The sequence below is a fragment of the Procambarus clarkii genome, chromosome 52 (genome assembly GCF_040958095.1).
Source record: "Procambarus clarkii isolate CNS0578487 chromosome 52, FALCON_Pclarkii_2.0, whole genome shotgun sequence".
In the NCBI taxonomy this organism is placed as follows: domain Eukaryota; kingdom Metazoa; phylum Arthropoda; class Malacostraca; order Decapoda; family Cambaridae; genus Procambarus; species Procambarus clarkii.
Window position 1 is genome coordinate 11,244,190 of NC_091201.1, and position 20,570 is coordinate 11,264,759.

The window sequence follows — 20,570 nt, forward strand, 5'->3', positions numbered from 1 at the left end:
ATAAAAAAGAATACTTAATAAAAATACTTTTAGTGTAATGAAGTAATAACTATATAATATCTACAAAATATTTATTTTACCATATTGCTGAGATTTAAGGACATTTTCAGGAGTTCTGTCCTCTTTTTATTACCCACATTCTTTAATTCAAATATATGGAAAACGTTGAACAAAAGGGGCAAAATTTAGGCAAAACCCCTTCATCTCTAGCCATTTGCACATTCATAGCGCAAAGGAATGCTAAAATTCTATCCATTTGTCTTAACTATATCCTTGATTTATTTTACACTTTCAGTAGGATGATGCGGTTAAATTAGTGAATTGAGAGTCCTTTTTTAGTGATGGATTAAATCAGGAGTGAGTTTTTAGTCGTGTTTTGCAACGTTATTAGTGCCAGAATTGAGAGGGTTCAGATTTTTATATCACGTTTTTATATCACGTGTTTATTTTTCGTGATTAGCTGTACGTGATTTCGTGATTAGAACCAGTAGCTGTATATTTACAGATAAATCATTCAACTATCTCATTACTTACTTGGAAATGAGCTGCTTAGCTTCCCTCGTGGGGTCCTCTGGCCACTGTTGAACATCAAACCTCTGATACTTATCACGTAGGTTCTCACCAAACTGCTCAGCAGTCAGGCCAAATTTATTTGTAAGTGACTCTGAAAGTTTGAGTTTGGAATCAATAACAAAAAATAATTTAAATTTTAAACAAGTTAATGGTTAAAAATGTGTTATGAATATTGCATTTCACTGGTTACTTTGTTATGTAATATTGTTTATGCTAACAACTAGATAAACAATGATACAAACCAAATCTAAATTCAAATCACGGAATTTATGCTCTTCGTGGTTCGTTAAAGTGCACAAAAATGAAGATATATGAGTGTGCATATAGTGTCGTATCAGTAAAAGAAGAATGATTATTTGATCATACAGTTAAGAATATAAATTTTCATAAGAATATGATATTTAACTAATTAGTGACACTAATCTATCTATACGCGTTCTATGACAAATAATAATATTGAGCCCAATGCAACACCGCACGTGGAAAAAAAATGGTAAGAACTTCGACAAAAATTATATTGTATGCGTGCTATAAGAATTACGTTCAAAATATGCGTGGCAAGCCTGATGACCATTATCAATTCGATTGTCGCAATCATTAATGTGTCTATAATAATAATAATCGATAATTAATATAGTCGATAATGGTGGTCGAAACGTCGTCGTCTCCTCATCTTCTGGTGTGTGGTTTAATCTTCATAATATTCATGTCTAGCATGCATTTATCAAATTTTCGTGTTAATTTTCGTTATTTACACACATTTATTAAATTGAATATTTATCTTCAATATTACTGCAAGAAACCAAAAATTTAAATTTAATCAGACACTGAAATAATTAAGTAAAATTATCTTGGCGACAATTCCAGCCTCGAACGAGGCATAAGAACACCGCTGACAACACCTGTTTACTGCTGCACTTCCTCACTCAATCCCGGCCATAGTATGTCATATACATATATATTTATTAGAAAGATTGTAATAAAAGTTTTTTATTCATATTTTAACATTAGAAAGAAAAAAATAATACTTCTAACAATGCCTCAAAGCAATATCAATGTCCCAATCTCAATCATCTCTTTTATGTTACCTCTTACTCATAATTTTTCTATATCTTTTCTATATCTCTATATCTTTTCTAGATATAAGATCTCTTTTATATCTCTCTTCATAAGAGAGGTTTCCTAATACCTGGCATCAATCATCCTTCTCTGTATGGATTCAAGAGAAAATATTTCAGTTCTATAATATGGAGGCCAAACTTGAACTAAGTAACCTAATGGGGGCATTGAAGCAATCATGCAAAAAGATACTCACCAATACCAGCCTTCCGCAGAAGTTCATACTCGTGTTTTCGAACAATTCTTCTCAAAGACTCAGAGTCTTCCTCAGATTCGTGATTTTCTTCCTCCATTTGTTCTTCTATTTCTATCTCCAACTCTTTTTCTACATCCTCATTAGCTCTCAATGAACCTTTCTTGTTTTTATTATTACCACTCTTCTCATATTCATCTGCATCCTCTGTATCCTCATATTCATCTACTTTCCTCTGTATCTTCCCATCCTCAATACCAGCACCATTTTGGTCCCGTTCACCATGATCATGCTCCTTAAAACCCCTAGTGACTCTTGGTGTGGTTCTCTGCTTCCTGTGCTTGGTATTCATGTGGTCACGCATTGATAGCTGATCTTTGCCATAGTGAAGCAGGAAAAATTTGTAATAATCATTGAACTGTTCTGAAGTTTCAATCTCCTCAATTCTGGAAAATAAAACAAAATGTTTAATATCATTGCTTGATTTAAGGCAAGCAATAATATTTTAAAAAAATTAAATGCCATTTAACACCAGAATATTAGAAGTTATTTTGTTCCAGCGCCTATATTATTTATATATCCTCCTGGACCTAGATTCAGGAAGCTCTGTGTATTTCTTCGTAAGTGGGTTTGCTACGAAGGTTCCTAAGTGCGCCCTAAGAAGATGCTTAGGTGCTATTCAATAAGGTATACTTAGGAAGAAAAATTGTTGGTTCACCTGCGTGCCGATAGAGGTCACTACTGTGTTTCGTTTGGCCAATCAGAGAGCAGCAACATTCTTCATATTGAAGATTTAGCGCTGGCTTATCGCAGCTCTACTGCCTCCTATTTACGTCGAATTTTCTTATAAAATTAGTATATTTCGAAGTAAAACAATGTTTTTTCAACTTCTACAGCCAGCACCGACATTGTAGTAAACAAATATGTTACATTTGTTGTTTACCTACGTAATTCTAAGAGATACTGTGTAGCTGTCCTTGTTGCTCGGAAGATGCGCTGACAATTATTGTATATATTTACTGAATTTACCCAAGGGCCACTAACTATCTAGTGACCTCGAAGAGAACAGAAAGCCGGCGGCTTGTTGAAGGGCCCGCCAATTGTCTTAATTATATTTTTTAGCTGGAATTTGGCATTTACGGCTTCAGCGGGTAGGCGGTTCCATGGGTTTATAGCCCTCTTGGTGGAAAAAACATCCGTTTTCAGTCCTACTTGAGAGAACATACTCTCCAACACTATATCTGTGATTGTCCTGTTATCAGTGACTTCATACCAAATGGTATGAGGTATTTTGAGCTCTGTAATTACTTCATACACTCAGGAATATTGGAAGATATTCTTGTGCTGCACCCAGATTTTGCCAGTGGAGGCTAATAGATCAGCATTAAGTATTTTGTTCTCTCCTAATTCCATGTATGACTGGCCATCCTGTGAGGTGAGCTTGTAGCTGGTTTTTGATCTACACTGTGTGGTCCTTTAGACAGAATAGGGAAGCAGCACATTACTGTGTATACCTAAACATGTTTAAAAATACATTGTTTGAGAGGAGTTTTGTAGAAACTGGTAAGAGTAATTATAATATAATGTTTCCATGATTCAGTGCTTACCTCTTGTGAAAATTGCTTAAAGTTGTTTAGTCAGAGTTGATTTGTTTTTTGTATTGAGGCTGGTATTTTCTAAATTGATTCCATGTACAGTATGTCTAACCATCCTGTGAGATGGGAGTATTAGATAAACTTATAGCTAGTTTTTTATCTACACTGTGTAATATTCCATATAGAATAGGGTAGCAGCACATTGCTGTGTATACCTAATCTTCTTAATAAAAAAAATCAGTAATAAAGATTTTAAATTATAGTTTGTATTATTACAAATACAGTACTGTATTATCCTTATTAAATCATGTTGACCATGGATCATTAAGATCTCATGTTGATATGTAATACAAGTCATATTTCTTTTGAACTGCTAATCCATGCTAATCATTCATTAAATTGTGTATTATGTCTCAATTTTTCACTTCCTTGGATATACTGTACAGTACAAAAAGATAGGATAAAAATAAACCAGTAATATTTCTTTCATTATATTTTTCATTTAAATAACTGCATCAATATTTTTACAGCTGACAGGATTTGTTTTACCATACAGGTGCATTATTTGTTAAAAAAAATTTGGTTTATTGTTACACACAATGGTGCTACATAGCCTTCCCAGCTTGGTGCCTTCTTTTAATACTTACTGATTAAAAAATAAATAATAAATACATTTTATTCAGGAAAAGTATTCAGTTGATTTAAAAACATAATGTTGGATTTATAGACAGAGCTAGTACATACAATACCTAAAGCCACTAATACTCATAGCATTTCGGGCAAGGTGTGGGGGAAAAAACACAGACTAAAACTTAGTAATCGGAATTAGGTATAAATTGTGTTGAAAGAAGGAATAAAAAATACAAAAAGGGGGGTTAACATAGCATAACTCAGCAATTGCACATGTTGGTGAACAGCGTTGTTTAAAAAATAGCAAGACATGGGTTGACATTTAGGAGGTAAGTTAGGTTACATGGAGTTAATTAGGCAGTACTTGGTTTAACTCTTAAACTGGTTGAGAGAGGTACAGCCTTTGACATGATTCGGGAGGTCATTCCACATTCTGGGTCCCTTGATTTGTAGAGCACTTCTAGTTTGGTTACACACAGCCAAATTGAGTAACAGGAAGAGGTCTTGGACACAAATTTGTTCCATGCTAAATGTAGAGGAATCAGCTGAGTATTCCTCAAATAAAATAAGTTGCCTCAGCTTATAAGGTAAATAAAATAAGCATTTCTCAAATAAGTAGCTGCCTCACCTCACTGCCTTACTGCTACATAGCCTTCCCAGCATGGTGCCTTCTTTTGATAATTACTTGTTCCACACCCAAATTGTATAACAGGAAGAGGTTTTGGACCCCTACTTCCCTCTCTTTTTTTTAATAATCTACAGTATATAGTCATAATTATAGCTTTAAGTATTCAATGAATAAAGTTTGTGACATTTTTACCCTTCTCCTTACCTAACATCATTTGTGCAGCATATTTTTATTTTATGTCTCACCCAGATTTAATTTCAAAATAAAACCAAACTAAATAAATTAGAAATGGGTATGTATAGCTAAGGTACACCCTTACTACTAGGTGAACAGGGGCATTTGGTGATAGTAAATGATCCCATCAGGCAGGGCTCATCACCTTCTCTCATATTTCATGTTCACCAGTGTTTATTTACTTAATAACTACTGGTATAATATCTTGCTATTATAAAAGTAATTCTACTATCATCAAACACATATTTACTTCAAGTTTCAAGCAGAGAATGCATATATAACTAACACGAAGGATTCCTCTTCACTAGATTCACCAGCTATAATATTTTGGTCATGTTCCAATATCATAAATCGATCCCAGTGTTATGTAGTAGAGAAAAAATGACTTATATCCAGTTTACGTAAAGCTACGAGTGGTCGAAACCACACTTAAATCCCGGAATGAACTTACGAAGGTTTTTCCACTTAGGGTACCTACTTGAATACGGACCTAGCCGCCACGAAGGCGCTAAGAAGGAATTCGCTCTTAGCTAAGAGGAAAAACCTTCGTAAGTACCTTCCTGAATCCGGCCCCTGAAAACTACATGCCTGGGGACCATTCAGGCTTGTTCGTACTTATATATGTTCGCACAAACATCCACGCGATAGTGCTATATAGTAACTGCTAGGATCATGTTAGGCTACAGTTAGTTGGCGCAAGTGACGAGTCCGAATATTGTGTAACTCTGAATAGAAACTGGGGTCATACTCCACCAGTACATGAATCCCCAGACTCATGTCATCCCCAGACTTGAATAAATGTTTTACATAATGGCATAACGGCAAGTGTTTTACATAATGTAATATGTCATCTCACCTTACAATGTCCTCCTCCTGAAGAATACGCATATTTTCTATATGTGAACCATCTGGGTCCTTCGTGATGTGATCACCTTGGTATTCTCTCATTGACTGGAAGAGTGACCGCAAGTTCTCCTTGCGATACTTCAGTTGACACCACTGTGAAAAAATTTACAAGTTAAGTATTTAAGGGTTAGTGCATTATTGATTTGTGCATCTTTAATAATTACAATACTTATTCTTCATTTAAAATTCATGATATAAAATTGTAGATAATTCGTGTCAATCTGTAATTTATAATGGATACAAGTTCAGCATCTAGGTTGTCTGTCGAACCCTTGATGCTGGCTCTTTGCATTTTAAAGCTGCGACGTGCTTTATCACACGTATCAGACAAATTGGTTGTAGTTCAAACCTGTGCTGCATCATGATCAGGCACTGTTTCAATATATCATATACAGAATCTTTTAGCATATCTTAAAAAAAAGTTCATTCCACAAATTTAAATTTTCCTAGAGAATAAAAGATTATTAAACGTCAAATTTCGAACGCTTTATCTGATATAACTAAGTTGATATTTTTCATAAATGATTTATCTGATATAATTAAGTTGATATTTAGTATCAATACCTTTTCATCCCAACGATAGATTTTCCATAAATCACGAATGTTTAATTCAGGGCAGACCTCTTCCTTCCTATAAAAGGCTATAAATGGAATTTCGAAGGTTTGGTTCCTCATCAAGTCCAGGGCGTTGTATATTTTCTGGATAGTATTAGTATCCTTGTGCGAGCCATGCCTTGCCTTTTCACGCCCCTCCTGTACAAAATAATAGTATTGTTGTATAATTTATTGCCGACGACTTTGTGGTCATCATCAATGGCAAAGACGCCATGAACCATACACAAAAATGCCTAGAGATAATCAACAGGGAAGCGGAACGCATAGCACTGAAAATAAACAGCAATAATACCAAAACAATGGCCGTTAAAATGACAATTCACGACAACAGATTCGCAATACAAGGACACGAAATTGAGTTGGTTACCTCTTTTTAATACCTTGGAGTCATAATGGACAACCAGTTGAAATTCATTCGAGAAATTGAATATCTTCTGCATCGAAAAAGAGCCATCGCTGAACACTCAGCTGTGTTCTTCCTGACAAGTCTTAGAGATAGTGCATTTTTGCTAGTACTCAAAATGGACTACGTTTTTGCAGGCAGTTAAGTCACTCATTGGCTATGCTGCTCCAGCTCTTACATTACAACTCCACCTCAGTGATGGGAGAACCTATATGGACACGTCGAGAGAATCTAAGAATGGAAACCAACTTACCAGCGTTAGAAAACAGGATCAAAGAATAGCCATCATAACAGCAAAAATTTTTGGAATCACCGCCAGACAGTCAATCAAAGAGAGCTTTCACAGAACGCTACAGAGAAACCTTCAATATAGAACAAGTGGATGGACGGATAATCTGATCTCTACAGAAAGTGGACCTGAAAGATTCCAGAAAAAAAGGACTAATAAAAAAAAAGAGATGATAAACCATATTAACACATTCGGCAGCTTCCATGGTAAAAATCTAGTCTAGATAATCATTGAAGGATTATCAGTTAAAACATCAGCATGGGACTCTCAGACCCTCAAAGCAGTTATAGAACAAAAATGGAAATTATCTCACGACCAAACACCACTTTCATCTTCACAGATGGATCAGTTGATCAAGAAAGAGATATGCTGGGGCAGCAGTTCACACTAACAACCATGAAGCTTTCAGAAGCATCATGGTTGCATTGCATCATAGTTATATGCCCTGAAGAAGGCCAGAAATTATGCAATTGCGAATAATTTACATGATGTCAGCATTCATATCGAATCTAAATCTTCGTTCCAGGCATTGTTATTCATCAGAGATAATATACAACTTATCACTGAAATCCTACATAAAGGAAAAGAAGCACACAATCTAGGACTGTCAATCAGTCACATTGGAATAGATGGTAATGAAAGGCAGACTAACTAGCAGAAACTGCCACGGCTCTACCTGCTGTACAGGTTCAAATACCACCAAGTTTTTCACAGATTAAGGATCAAATCAAGAAGAAATACTCCCAACTATCAAAAGTCGCCACAGAGCGACTTTTACATAGAGCCAAAGTACCGGAAGGAAGACCCACTGCGATGCGGTACGGACAGCCACTGGGTACCAAAAAGTTATCCAAAGACATTGCAGTAGCCATACACAGGCTCAGACTTGGTTAAAAGTGCTGCTGGGAGGTAATAAACTCAACAGTTAGTGTCATATCTGTAGAACAGGTGCCACTATTGCATTATGTATTGGAATTTGAAGGAACTTTAGCCCTGCGCATCAAATTGAGAAGAAATACATGTATATTCTTATTATTTATACTTTTCAACAAAAACAAATTAACTACCTGATTGGATATAAATGGCCTGAAGAATGCATGGTGATAAATCCACTTGGCTTCTTGAGTCAGCTCTTTATCTGCTGAGCGATCGTCACCATCTCCACGGGTGCGAGTCACAGGTATCCGCCTCAGCTGGAATCTCTCGGGAATATCCAGCTTCCGGATTTGATGATCTTGGTCAGTCAAATGGCCTCGCTCTAATTCACTAGGTTCAAATACCTGAAAGAATAGCATTTATATTTGTATGCGTAATTAATGTTGCCACACACTCATTAACTTGATCTTTATCACCACCACCATTTTGTCTCCTACTTTCATGATGTAGGTCGGGTTGAGATTAAATGCCTCAAGCCAGGTACGACAACCGCCTATGATATTCAGCAGCACTTTTCCCTAGTTCATGATCTAAAACTAATTATATCCAGGTGCCCAAATTACTACTGAGACAGGTTAAATAATATTTGCTGCCTCCCTGCCCGAAAATCTTCTTGCAGGAGGTAAGTATTCTCATTATACCAAACAAGTAGAATATAGGACTGTTTTGTTTTTGAAGATGAGAATGATTTACAGGTCACCATATCTTTCACATCAAGCAAGTCTTTCGCTTCAAGCCTTTCAAAAGGTGAGCAAGTACACTCACCTTTTACATTGAGTGTACTGCGTCTTGTAAATTAACGTAAACAAGATTTAAACATTTTGGCCCTCAATAAACTGCATCTTTTTTCCCGACCACGAAATTCTTGCTCCATCACACTCACATGTAGTATACCTTCTACATACATGTAGTATGTATCTTGACCTTCTTGCCCTCAAATTAGCCAAAATAATCTTCGCTCTAATTTTATGTACAATGAACTGACCCACATCGACGCACTCTTCCTTCACTCTTAATTCATATCTTTTATTCATAACTTCCCACATTGTCTTTATTAACATATTCTACACAAACAACAGCCTCTCTCTGGCCGTTGTGAAAATATAAATGCCTTCCTTAATGATAATTACACAATGAGTGAAAAATCTTGTGGCTTGCAGTTGCTCCTCATAACATACCTCAAAGATAGTCTTCTTGACTTGATTCCCGCGATCCTTGCGACCTCGGGGATGCTCTCGTCCCTCATCGCCTTTTTCATCGTTCTCATGGTCATCATCATCATTTTCACGCTCCTCCCATTCTTTTTTGAATACAAAAAACATGAATATTACAACATAAGAAATTAGAGGGTAAATATTTAAGATCCTGCATGCAAGTATCGAATTTGTTATTAAATTAAAGAAAACTTTTTAAACTTCTAGTCAATATTATGAATATTTTTGTTGGGCAGCAAAATCTCCCATTGAGTGAAAATGCAAGGCACAACGACGCTGATGGTTGAAATGTAGGTTTGATTGTCCACATAAAAGTTTTTTCAAATTGTTTTTCCAACTTAGAGAGAGGAGAGAGAGAGAGAGAGAGAGAGAGAGAGAGAGAGAGAGAGAGAGAGAGAGAGAGAGAGAGAGAGAGAGAGAGAGAGAGAGAGAGAGAGAGGAGAGAGAGAGAGAGAGAGGAGAGAGAGAGAGAGAGAGAGAGAGAGAGAGAGAGAGAGAGAGAGAGAGAGAGAGAGAGAGAGAGAGAGAGAGAGAGAGAGAGAGAGAGAGAGAGAGAGAGAGAGGAGAGAGAGAGAGAGAGAGAGAGAGAGAGAGAGAGAGAGAGAGAGAGAGAGAGAGAGAGAGAGAGAGAGAGAGAGAGAGAGAGAGAGAGAGAGGAGAGAGAGAGAGAGAGAGAGAGAGAGAGAGAGAGAGAGAGAGAGAGAGAGAGAGAGAGAGAGAGAGGAGAGAGAGAGAGAGAGAGAGAGAGAGAGAGAGAGAGAGAGAGAGAGTGAGAGAGAGAGAGAGAGAGAGAGAGAGAGAGGGAGGAGAGAGAGAGAGAGAGAGAGAGAGAGAGAGAGAGAGAGAGAGAGAGAGAGAGAGAGAGAGAGAGAGAGAGAGAGAGAGAGAGAGAGAGAGAGAGAGAGAGAGAGAGAGAGGAGAGAGAGAGAGAGAGAGAGAGAGAGAGAGAGAGAGAGAGAGAGAGAGAGAGAGAGAGAGAGAGAGAGAGAGAGAGAGAGAGAGAGAGAGAGAGAGAGAGAGAGAGAGAGAGAGAGAGAGAGAGAGAGAGAGAGAGAGAGAGAGAGAGAGAGAGAGAGAGAGAGCAAACTGCAATAATAAAATACACAAAATATAATGTCAAAATAAAAGATGTCTCTCCAATCCTGGAGTGAGAACAGGAAGAAGGAAAACTTCTCAGATTGTACATCTGAGAAGTGAGAATAGTGTGACATACCTAGCCTGCCACATTATAATTTAATTTACATTTAAATTTGACAAAACACATACCTTTATGTTGTTCAAAGTCCTCAAAATGATAATCACCGCCGAATATTTCACGGGCAACCTCCATTCCACCAGGTTCAAGCATAGCCATCCTCTCCTGTTTGACATTGGGTGTCTTGTCATCAACAATGAAATTCTCTTCATCAGACTCTTCCTCCTCTGACGCGTACATTTCAGGGTGCTGTGGAGGGTGGAGAGCGGAGGCCCCATCCTCCTCCTCATCCTGTGGTACCAGATATTAAAGTTATGAATGACAGACGAAGGAAACAGAATCAAACAACTAATAATATTTAAGCAATAACGAAATATCTCTCATTAAAGTGTCAATTATGCAGGTAAGAGGGATAGACTAAAAGGCACACTCGAACTATTTTACTGTATTCAAAATTTCTAACCCACTAGAGCAGAACAAAGAAGAATGACCGAAAGATAGCATCACACACAGTGTCTCATAATAAACATCACACACTACAAACGACATGGAAGAGCTAAGGGAGACATGATCATCACATACAAAATTCTTAGGAGAACCGACAGGGTAGACCAGGTGGATTATTTAACATGTGATGAATACGCATAAGAGGATACAGGGGGAAGCTGCGTATCCAAATAAGCCACAGAAACATTAGAAAAAACTCTTACAGTGTCAGAGTAGTTAGTAAATGAAAATAATGTGGTGGAGGCTAACTCCACAGTTTTAAATGCAGTTATGATAGAGCTCGAGGATCTTAGGAAGCAGTGCTCGAGAAGCACTGAGATTAATAGTTGAGGGGCGGGACCAAAGAGCCGAAGCTTAATCCCCTCCAACACAACTAGGGTAAGGTGAGTACACAGGGTACCTCATAATGAACATCGTCAGAAAACAAACAATTTATAAACATATAAATTGCTTATGCATATAAAGTGGCACTGAATACAACATAAACTCCAGAGATTTACTTACGTCTGAATCCTCGAAGATCTCTCTTCGAATCTGACCCTGCACATCTTCCTCTTCTACGTCAGATTCTTCATCCACAATCCTCTTCAAACGCTTATACTTTCTCTGTGAAACAAAAATTCAAGACATATATACATTAATTCATACACAAAAAATTGTCCTGAAGACAATCTATAGTACTATGCTAGAATTATAGTTCTTATTTAGTATGTTAGTAAATTTAGTATCTTATTTAGAGATTTAGTATGTTACACGCTCACGAAACCATTCAAATGATTCAAGGGTTTGGTTATACCTTAGATGATGAGACTTACTTAGGTTATCATTGTAGCACAACCTCCAAGTCAGTGAGGCAGCCAATATTATGAAGCAGTCAAACGTTTAAAAGTACAACTTTTTTTTTATATATTGGTCAACCCTTTTTTAAATGAACATTTTTTAAAATTTATTTAAATCTAGTAAGATCTTGAATTTACAAGACAGCAGAATTGGCTTTTGCTATAATTGGAATCAGCATATATTTCTAGGAAAATTTAATCAAAATTTTGACTAAAATTTTACCATAAAAATTATATAATTGTCCAAAACTTATTTTTAAAACATTCACTCTGAAAAATACTGTATACTGTGTATTATATAAATACACTTTTATATAATTGAAATATAAATATATTAAATATATTAGATATATATCAGAAATTAATCTTAAATTATATTTCTCTACTTATATATATGCCAGCAGAAGCAATAATGGTTTCCCAATTTTGTTTCTAATTCATCTAAACGGTGTGAAATTCAAGTTCTTTTCATTCTTTAAAACACAAAAATGTAAATTATCTTTTTCTATCCTGTACAGAAACTTGTATAAATATAAACAAAATATATATTACAATAATTATTGGAGAAAACTAACCTTTCTGTCAAGTTTCATACCAGTGTTCTCCTCAATAAGATCAATATCATCATCATCGAGGTAGTTTGTTTTATCTTCATCGTCCTTCAGCCGTTTTCGTTTGCCATACTTTTCACTATCTGACCCCGAACCTCCTTCATCATCCTCTTCATCGTCGTCGTTAATGAAGTCTTTATTTTCTTCACGAATTTTCTCTTCATCTATCAATAAATAACCAGAGATGAATGCGATGAAAGTTCTTTAGTCTTATTGTATTGTTCTTATTAGTTTTACTTAGTTTAGTTCATTTATTATGCAGCCCATAATATAGATTACAGAGACACATAATGGGCTTAAGGAATTAACCCCACAGTTCATTTAGCTAAGCAAGTTAAAATATTGATGAGATAGTTCAAAAATTCAACAGGCTCCAGAACGACCACCTTTGCAGTTTTTAAAGTAAGCAACTGACAATTCTGACAACTGACAACTCCCTTCATTTCTTGAAGTTTTGAAGGTCTGGCATATTTCAAAAGGCTTTATGGTATAATAACTTGGAAGCACAGAAGCAAGGCTTTAGGATATATTAACTTGGAAGCACAGAAGCAAGGCTTTATGATATAATAACTTGGAAGCACAGAAGCAAGGCTTTATGGTATAATAACTTGGAAGCACAGAAGCCAGGCATAATGGTACAAAAACTTGGAAGCACAGAAGCAAGACCATATGTTATAATAACTAAGCACTGGGAAGCTTCTGAGCCCACTAACAGTACTGTGATTGATGTCAAGTCACCTAGTTTCATTTTCAACACTTAATAACAACTAAGGTATAAAACGTAGTATTTTTAATAAATATTTTATATCTGTATTTACTAAAGAGGAACTTGACGATATGCCTTCAGCCGAACAAGTCTATGTGGGTGGGGACGAGGACAGGTTGACTAGTTTAGCAGTTACCAGGGAGGTTGTAAATAAACAAATAGTAAAACTCAAACCAAACAAATCCCCAGGGCCGGATGAAGTGTTTGCCAGGGTGCTTAAAGAATGCAAAGAGGAACTTCGCGACCCACTGTCTACCATATTTAATAAATCAATAGAGTCAGGCAGAGTGCCAGAGTTTTGGAAAGTTGCTAATGTGATACCAGTTTTTAAGAATGGAGATAGATCACTTGCGTCAAACTATCGGCCAATTTGCCTAACGTCTATTGTGGGAAAGTTACTCGAATCGATAATTGCAAATAAAATTCGTCTTCATCTTGAAAAAACATAAATTATTAATTGAGTGGCAAATGTTTTTATAAATGGCCGTTCATGCTTAACAAATTTGTTATCTTTTTATTCTAGCATAGTTGAGGCAGTTGATAGTGGTAAGGACTGTGATGTTGTGTATCTTGACTTTAGCAAAGCTTATGATACAGTGCCACATGAAAGACTGATTAAAAAGATAGAGGCTCATGGTATTGGGGGTCCTATATTAAGTAGGATTAGGGCATGGCTATACCAAAGGAAACAGAGTTAGTATAAATGTGGGTTAAGTCAGAGTGGGATAATGTTGTTAGTGGAGTGCCTCAAGGCTCTGTCCTGGGACCTCTGATGTTTATAATATATATAAATGATTTAGGTTAAGGTTTGAGTAGCAACATCTGCAAATTTGCCGATGATACAAAAATCGGTAGGATAGGTAGGGAAATTAATACGGAAGAAGACTCACTATCACTTCAAGTTGATCTAAATAGGGTTTTGAAATAGTCAAAGGATTGTCAGATGCAGTTTAATGCTGATAAATGTAAAGTTCTGAGTCTAGATAATGATGGTAGAGTTACAAGATACAGAAGAGCAAGAGCAAGATTCTTCTTGCTCTTCTTCACTTTCCTCTGCTTCTGAGTAAATGAACTTGGACATGATTGGTGGTCTCTCTCTCTAAAGTCCTGAAGATACAAGAATATTAAATTAATAGCTTTAATTTTGTTCTTATCAAATCTAACATACTGATATGGAAGTTTTTTTTTAGATAACTGATCCTCATGTATATAAATAAAAATGGAAATGTTCGTTTGTTCAAAATCGCTAATCTCCGAAAGTTCCATTCGCCTCCGAGCGGATTTTTATATACATATTATATAGATGTCACGTCTGTGGCTGGAAAAAAAATGTTTTTTTTTTCTTAAAAACTGTGTTTTTCATGTAAGAGAAATCTTCGTAACCTTTTTACCGATTGCTTTGAAATTTTGACACAACGTTGCATATAAACAGGCTAGTGTTTTTATATACCTACTATATACATGCCTCATCTGTGACAGGAAAAAACATGTTTTTTTTTTTAAACAACGCTATCTGTAATATGTAGGAGCAACACATGCTGTAATCTCCATATGTTCTTCACCGATTGCTTTAAAATTTTGACACATCATTCCATTCGAATACATGCATGTTTTTATATACCTACTGTTTAGATGCCACACCTGTGACCTGTAAAAACATGCTCTTTTTGAAAAACAGCGCCATCTGTTGCACGTAAGAGCAACACGCGCTATACAAAATATGTTACGATTCCATTTCAATGTTTCCGATTGCATTAATAAATTGAATTTTCATAGATTTTTATATATTTTCATTTTGATTTAATTATTTTGTGTGACATTGCGTTGGAATTGAGCTGTGTTGTTTACCATACTTTTCATTTCATATAGTTTATCTGTAGATATAGTTTATCTGTTTCTTTTTTCATTGTTTTTCATTTCGTTTTTTTAAGTTCTTCTCATTTTTCAGTGCAATTGGTGATGAAATTGAGCTGTGATGATTGATCTGCGTTTTAATTGAAATATTTGTTAGTATTTTGTGTTTTTGTTTTGAAAACAAGAAAATTACAAGTTTATTTCACAGTTACAAATGTGCAACACACACAGCTATGAATCCACTGGCTACAACGTTAACTGCTTTCTTCACGTTATGTACAAATGATGCGTTTGCGAAACTTTACCCAAGTCTTTCCTAAATCTAAACTTATCCAATTTATACCCATTGTTTCGTGTTCTGTCTTGTGTTGATACTTTTAATACCCTATTAATATCTGCTTTGTTATATCCATTCACCCACATGTAAACCTCTATCATGTCACCCCTAACTCTTCGCCTTTCCAGTGAATGCAACTTAAGCTTTGTTAATCTTTCTTCATATGAAAGTTTTCTAATTTGGGGAATTAACTTAGTCATCCTACGCTGGACACGTTCAAGTGAATTTATATCCATTGTATAAATTGGCGACCAAAACTGAACTGCATAATCTAAATGGGGCCTAACTAGAGCAAGATATAGCTTGAGAACCACACCAGGTGTCTTGTTACTAACGCTGCGATTAATAAATCCGAGTGTCCGATTTGCCTTTTTACGAACATTTATGCATTGATCCTTTTGTTTTAAATTCTTACTAATCATAACTCCCAGATCCCTTTCGCAATCCGACTTCGCAATCTCAACACCATCCAGCTCGTATCTTGTAACTCTATCATCATTACCTAACCTCAGAACTTTACATTTATCAGCATTAAACTGCATCTGCCAATCCTTTGACCATTTCAAAACCCTATCTAGATCAACTTGAAGTGATAGTGAGTCCTCCTCCGAATTAATTTCCCTACCGATTTTTGTATCATCGGCATATTTGCAAATGTTGCTACTCAAACCTGAATCTAAATCATATATATATATATATATATATATTATAAACAACAGAGGTCCCAGGATAGAGCCTTGAGGCACTCCACTTACAACATTTTCCCACTCTGACTTGACTCCATTTATACTAACTCTCTGTTTCCTTTGGTATAGCCAAGCCCTAATCCAGCTTAATATAGCATCCCCAATACCATGAGCCTCTATCTTTTTAATCAGTCTTTCATGTGGCACTGTATCAAAGGCTTTGCTAAAGTCAAGGTACACAACATCACAATCCTTACCACTATCAACTGCCTCAACTATGCTAGAATAAAAAGAAAACAAATTTGTTAAACATGAAAGGCCATTTATAAAACCATGTTGCGACTCAATTATTAATTTATGTTTTTCAAGATGAAGACGAATTTTATTTGCTATTATAGATTCGAGTAACTTTCCCTCAACTTGCCATTTATACCTATTGTTTCGTGTTATGTCTTGTGTTGATACTTTTAATACTCTATAAATATCTCCTTTGATATATAAGTTCATCCACTTGTACACCACTATCATTTTACCCTTAACTCTTCGCCTTTCCATAAGAACATAAGAATAAACGTAACAGTAGAAGGTCTATTGGCCCATGCGAAGTAGGTCCTATCCACCTAATCCCACTCATATAAATATCCAACCCACGCTTGAACATAATGTTTTATTATATTCACGACAGAGTTGTAGTTGTACACCAGACGTCACGTCCTTCACTCACCAGACCACTCCACAAGTGATCATTTGAAATTTCATCATGGAATTCCAATTGACTTATAATCGATCCAGCAATGCTGCTCAGAGTAGGAAAAGACCATCGATAATGGACACCAGTTCCGAAAGTGACGGCGAGTGGCATCACGTGACTAAGGCTAACAGGACAAGCCACTCCATGACGACCCATCGCCCATTAATCTCTCCAGCTTCTCCAGCTCTCCCAGCGCCTCAGACTAGATCTACGTTTCCGGTCTTCAAAGTGCAGCACACGGAAGGTAAGTCTTCCTACGCTACTGTAGTGGACCTGGAAAAAGAGTACCCCCAGCTCCAGGTCAGGGCAAAACCTAATCTCAAAGGAGAATACATTCTGAGGCCAAAAGACGAGTCGGCCGCTACGATTCTAAAAATTTACGCAAAATGTGAGGAACTGAAACCAGAGGATAAAACAAGTAAAGTCATTGTCCTCCATTATCCCTTGCATATGGCCCTTGGCCATCTCGAAAAGCTGAACTATGTGGTGTCAGCAGAGAGATGCCAAGTACGAACAAAACAAGAAACTCGACAAGTCCTTCTCACAGTAAAAGGACGGATCCCGGAAAAACTTGACCTTGGAATCTGGGGGGTGTTCCAACACAGGCCTTACACCCCAGAACCCCTAAGATGCTTTAGATGTCAGAGATTTGGGCATCACAAAGATGGCTGCCAACGCCCAGTGAGGTGCGGAGTCTGCAGCCAGTCCCATGATACAAAAACATGTATTGATAAATTCAAGGCAAACCACCCTGTTCAGGCAAAATGCCCAAATTGTTCCAAGGCACATCATGCCTGGAACTTGAAATGCCCTGAAAGGCTCAAAAGGCTTCAAACGAACCCCACCACGCCTACAGCGGAGCCGAAACCCCCACCAAAACGAATACCAGCTCCCATGCCCACTAAAACCGCGTGGGGTCTACCCATTCAGGAAGAGGGGGCACACGGCCCTTCACCATCGGCCATGGTGAAGGGTGAGAAGACAGTACAGGACAAAAAGAAAGATGGAGGACACAAGACTCATGTTCAAAGCAGTCGGCCTCCCATTTCATCCAGCAAGCACACTGGGGCCAATAGGAGTAGCAATTCCAGTGCCAAAGTTACCACCGAGAAGGGTCTAAAAGCCACTAGGCCCTCAACCTGCACAACATTAAATAGTGCTCCCACTGAACTGGACGCTCTCTGGCCAATGCTCAAAACTTTGGTCACTGAGTTAATCGAAAGTCTGCTGTCTTCACATGGAATCAAGCAAACCACAGAGACTCGGAAGACAATTGAGCACAAGCTCAAAAAATTCGAATATGTAATATCCATACCGTCAAGACAGCAGGGCAAAAGGCACCCCCATAAAAAGCAGATAGAGTCCAGGTCGTCGGAAAGCGACATTGATGAGGCAATTTCAGGACCACTAAGAACCTATACCCCAATTGCAACTTCCATGGCGTCTTCATCAGACTCCATGGATACCACGGAATTATCAGCACATTCCAAGAACCTAGAATTCTAAAGATCCTGCAATGGAATGCGCAAGGACTGCGCACTAAATTGCAACACTTGCAATGCATAGCAGCAACCAAAGGCATAGACATCCTGATACTACAGGAGAGCTTGCTTCGAGCCGGATTAGAACCTAAAATCTCAGGCTATCGAGGCTTCTTCCTTCCATGGATCAATGGGCAATCCAGGGGATGTGCAATCTATGTAAAAAGTGACCTGATCTCCAAATCCATAACCAGCCCACCCAATTGTGGAGCAGGGACAGAGGTAATGGGAGTCACCATTGAGCTAAGACACGACAAACTTGAAGTGTTCAATGTGTACAGGTCTCCACAAGCCAAAATGGATCTCTCTGTGTTATTTGGACACGCGACAACAACAAACACAGTCATTTGAGGAGATTTTAATGCCCATCATCGATTGGCACTGGGCTCGAACAAAACAAATGAAGCCGGCATACACATTACACATCTACTGGACCAGCTTCCAGAAATACAAATCCTAAACAAGAATGAACCTACCCACATCCAAGGAGGCAGATTAGACCTAACCTTCGTTTCAGCCTCCCTAAGAGATGCAGCAACATGGTCAGTTGAGCCCACACTCACAAGCGACCACTATGGGGTCCAAATTGATCTTCAGTTAGACCTACCCACCCCACCTCCGCCTCCATCTGAAGCCTGGAACTTTGCTTTAGCAAACTGGGACCGATTTCAAAACCTCATTTCAGAGTGGCAAAGAAACTATGATCTTCCCGAAGACATTAATCAGGCAGAACAAGAATTTGTCAAAGCGATTCAAAGTGCAGCCAACCACTCAATCCCACTGAAAAAACAGTCCACCGGACATCATAAAGATCATTGGTACTATTGCGAACGTGTCAAAGAACTCAACCATAGACTCAATAGAACAAGAAAGCTATACAAAAAGCAGCCAAGTGACCGCAACAGGATCTTACTTTGTGAGGTCAAGGAACATGTACATCGAGAGACCAGACAAATAAAAGAACAAAAGTGGCTAGAATGGTGTTCACACCTGAATGAACACACCTCTCTCGGGGAGATGTTGCAGCAAATTCACCGGGCCAAAGGGAATAAAACACCTAAAGCTCCACACCCCAAAGATCCTCAACAGGAAGCCGAAGTACTGGCAACCAGGTTTGCAGAGAGAGCAGCCAGCAATCAACTTCCACCAGATGTATTAGCAGTACAGACCGGACTAGAGGAAGAAAGGTGGCACAGAATCCTTACAGCATGTGAAGAAGTCTCTGACACTAATGCCCCCTTCACACTGGATGAGCTCAATCGGGCTAAGAAAAACTCCAAGGATACATCGCCTGGAGCCGACAAAATAACCTATAAAATGATTAGAAACCTCAGCCCAGAGGGAGACGCTGCATATCTAAGGTTAATTAATTTAGCCTGGACTTCTCAAACTAGACCTTCTGCTTGGAATAGAGCAGACATAGTGCCGATCCCAAAACCCAAAGATCCAGCTAATCCCAGGCCCATCTCTCTCCAAAGCTGTGCAGCCAAGACGGCTGACAGAATGGCACTCAACAGACTGGAGTGGAAAATGCCTAAACTGCACCATGATATGTATGCCTATAGAAAAGGGGTTGGCACAGTGGAATGTATTACAACTCTGTTAGCCCACTTGAATGACAGACCAGGAATGCTGATATTCCTGGACCTCGAAAAAGCCTTTGAACTGGCTAGCGCCCCAGCTATTCTCTGCTGCCTCATTGACAAAGAGGTCAGAGGCAACCTGCTCTCCTGGACCAAAAACTGTCTCATAAACAGAGAAGCAAGAGTAAAACTTCATGGCACAGTCTCTGAGTACAAAAGACATGAAAATGGTACACCGCAAGGAGGTATTCTTAGCCCTCTTCTCTTCAACTGTTTAATGGAAAGAATAATGAGGTTGAAACTCCCACATCACTGCAGGCTGCTAAACTACGCGGACGACTTTGTCATCATCATAAAAGGAAGGGATGCGGCGCGCCTTGCACCCAAATGCTTAGACTGCATCAGTAAAGAGCAAAACAGATTGGGATCAAACTCAACGCCTCAAAGTCAAAGGCCATGCCCATAAAAATAGCGAAGCCCAACATCCAACTCACAGTACAGGGTCAACCAATAGAATGGGTCGACACCTATCAGTATCTAGGAATCATCCTGGACACACATGAAT

At 37.9% G+C, this 20,570-nt stretch overlaps 1 pseudogene; it reads right to left on the reverse strand.

The window, feature by feature from the left end:
* Nucleotides 1–14,334, reverse strand: part of LOC138349702 (transcription elongation factor SPT6-like) — a 27,399-nt pseudogene extending 13,065 nt beyond the window's left edge.
* Nucleotides 14,335–20,570: the final 6,236 nt, after the last annotated feature.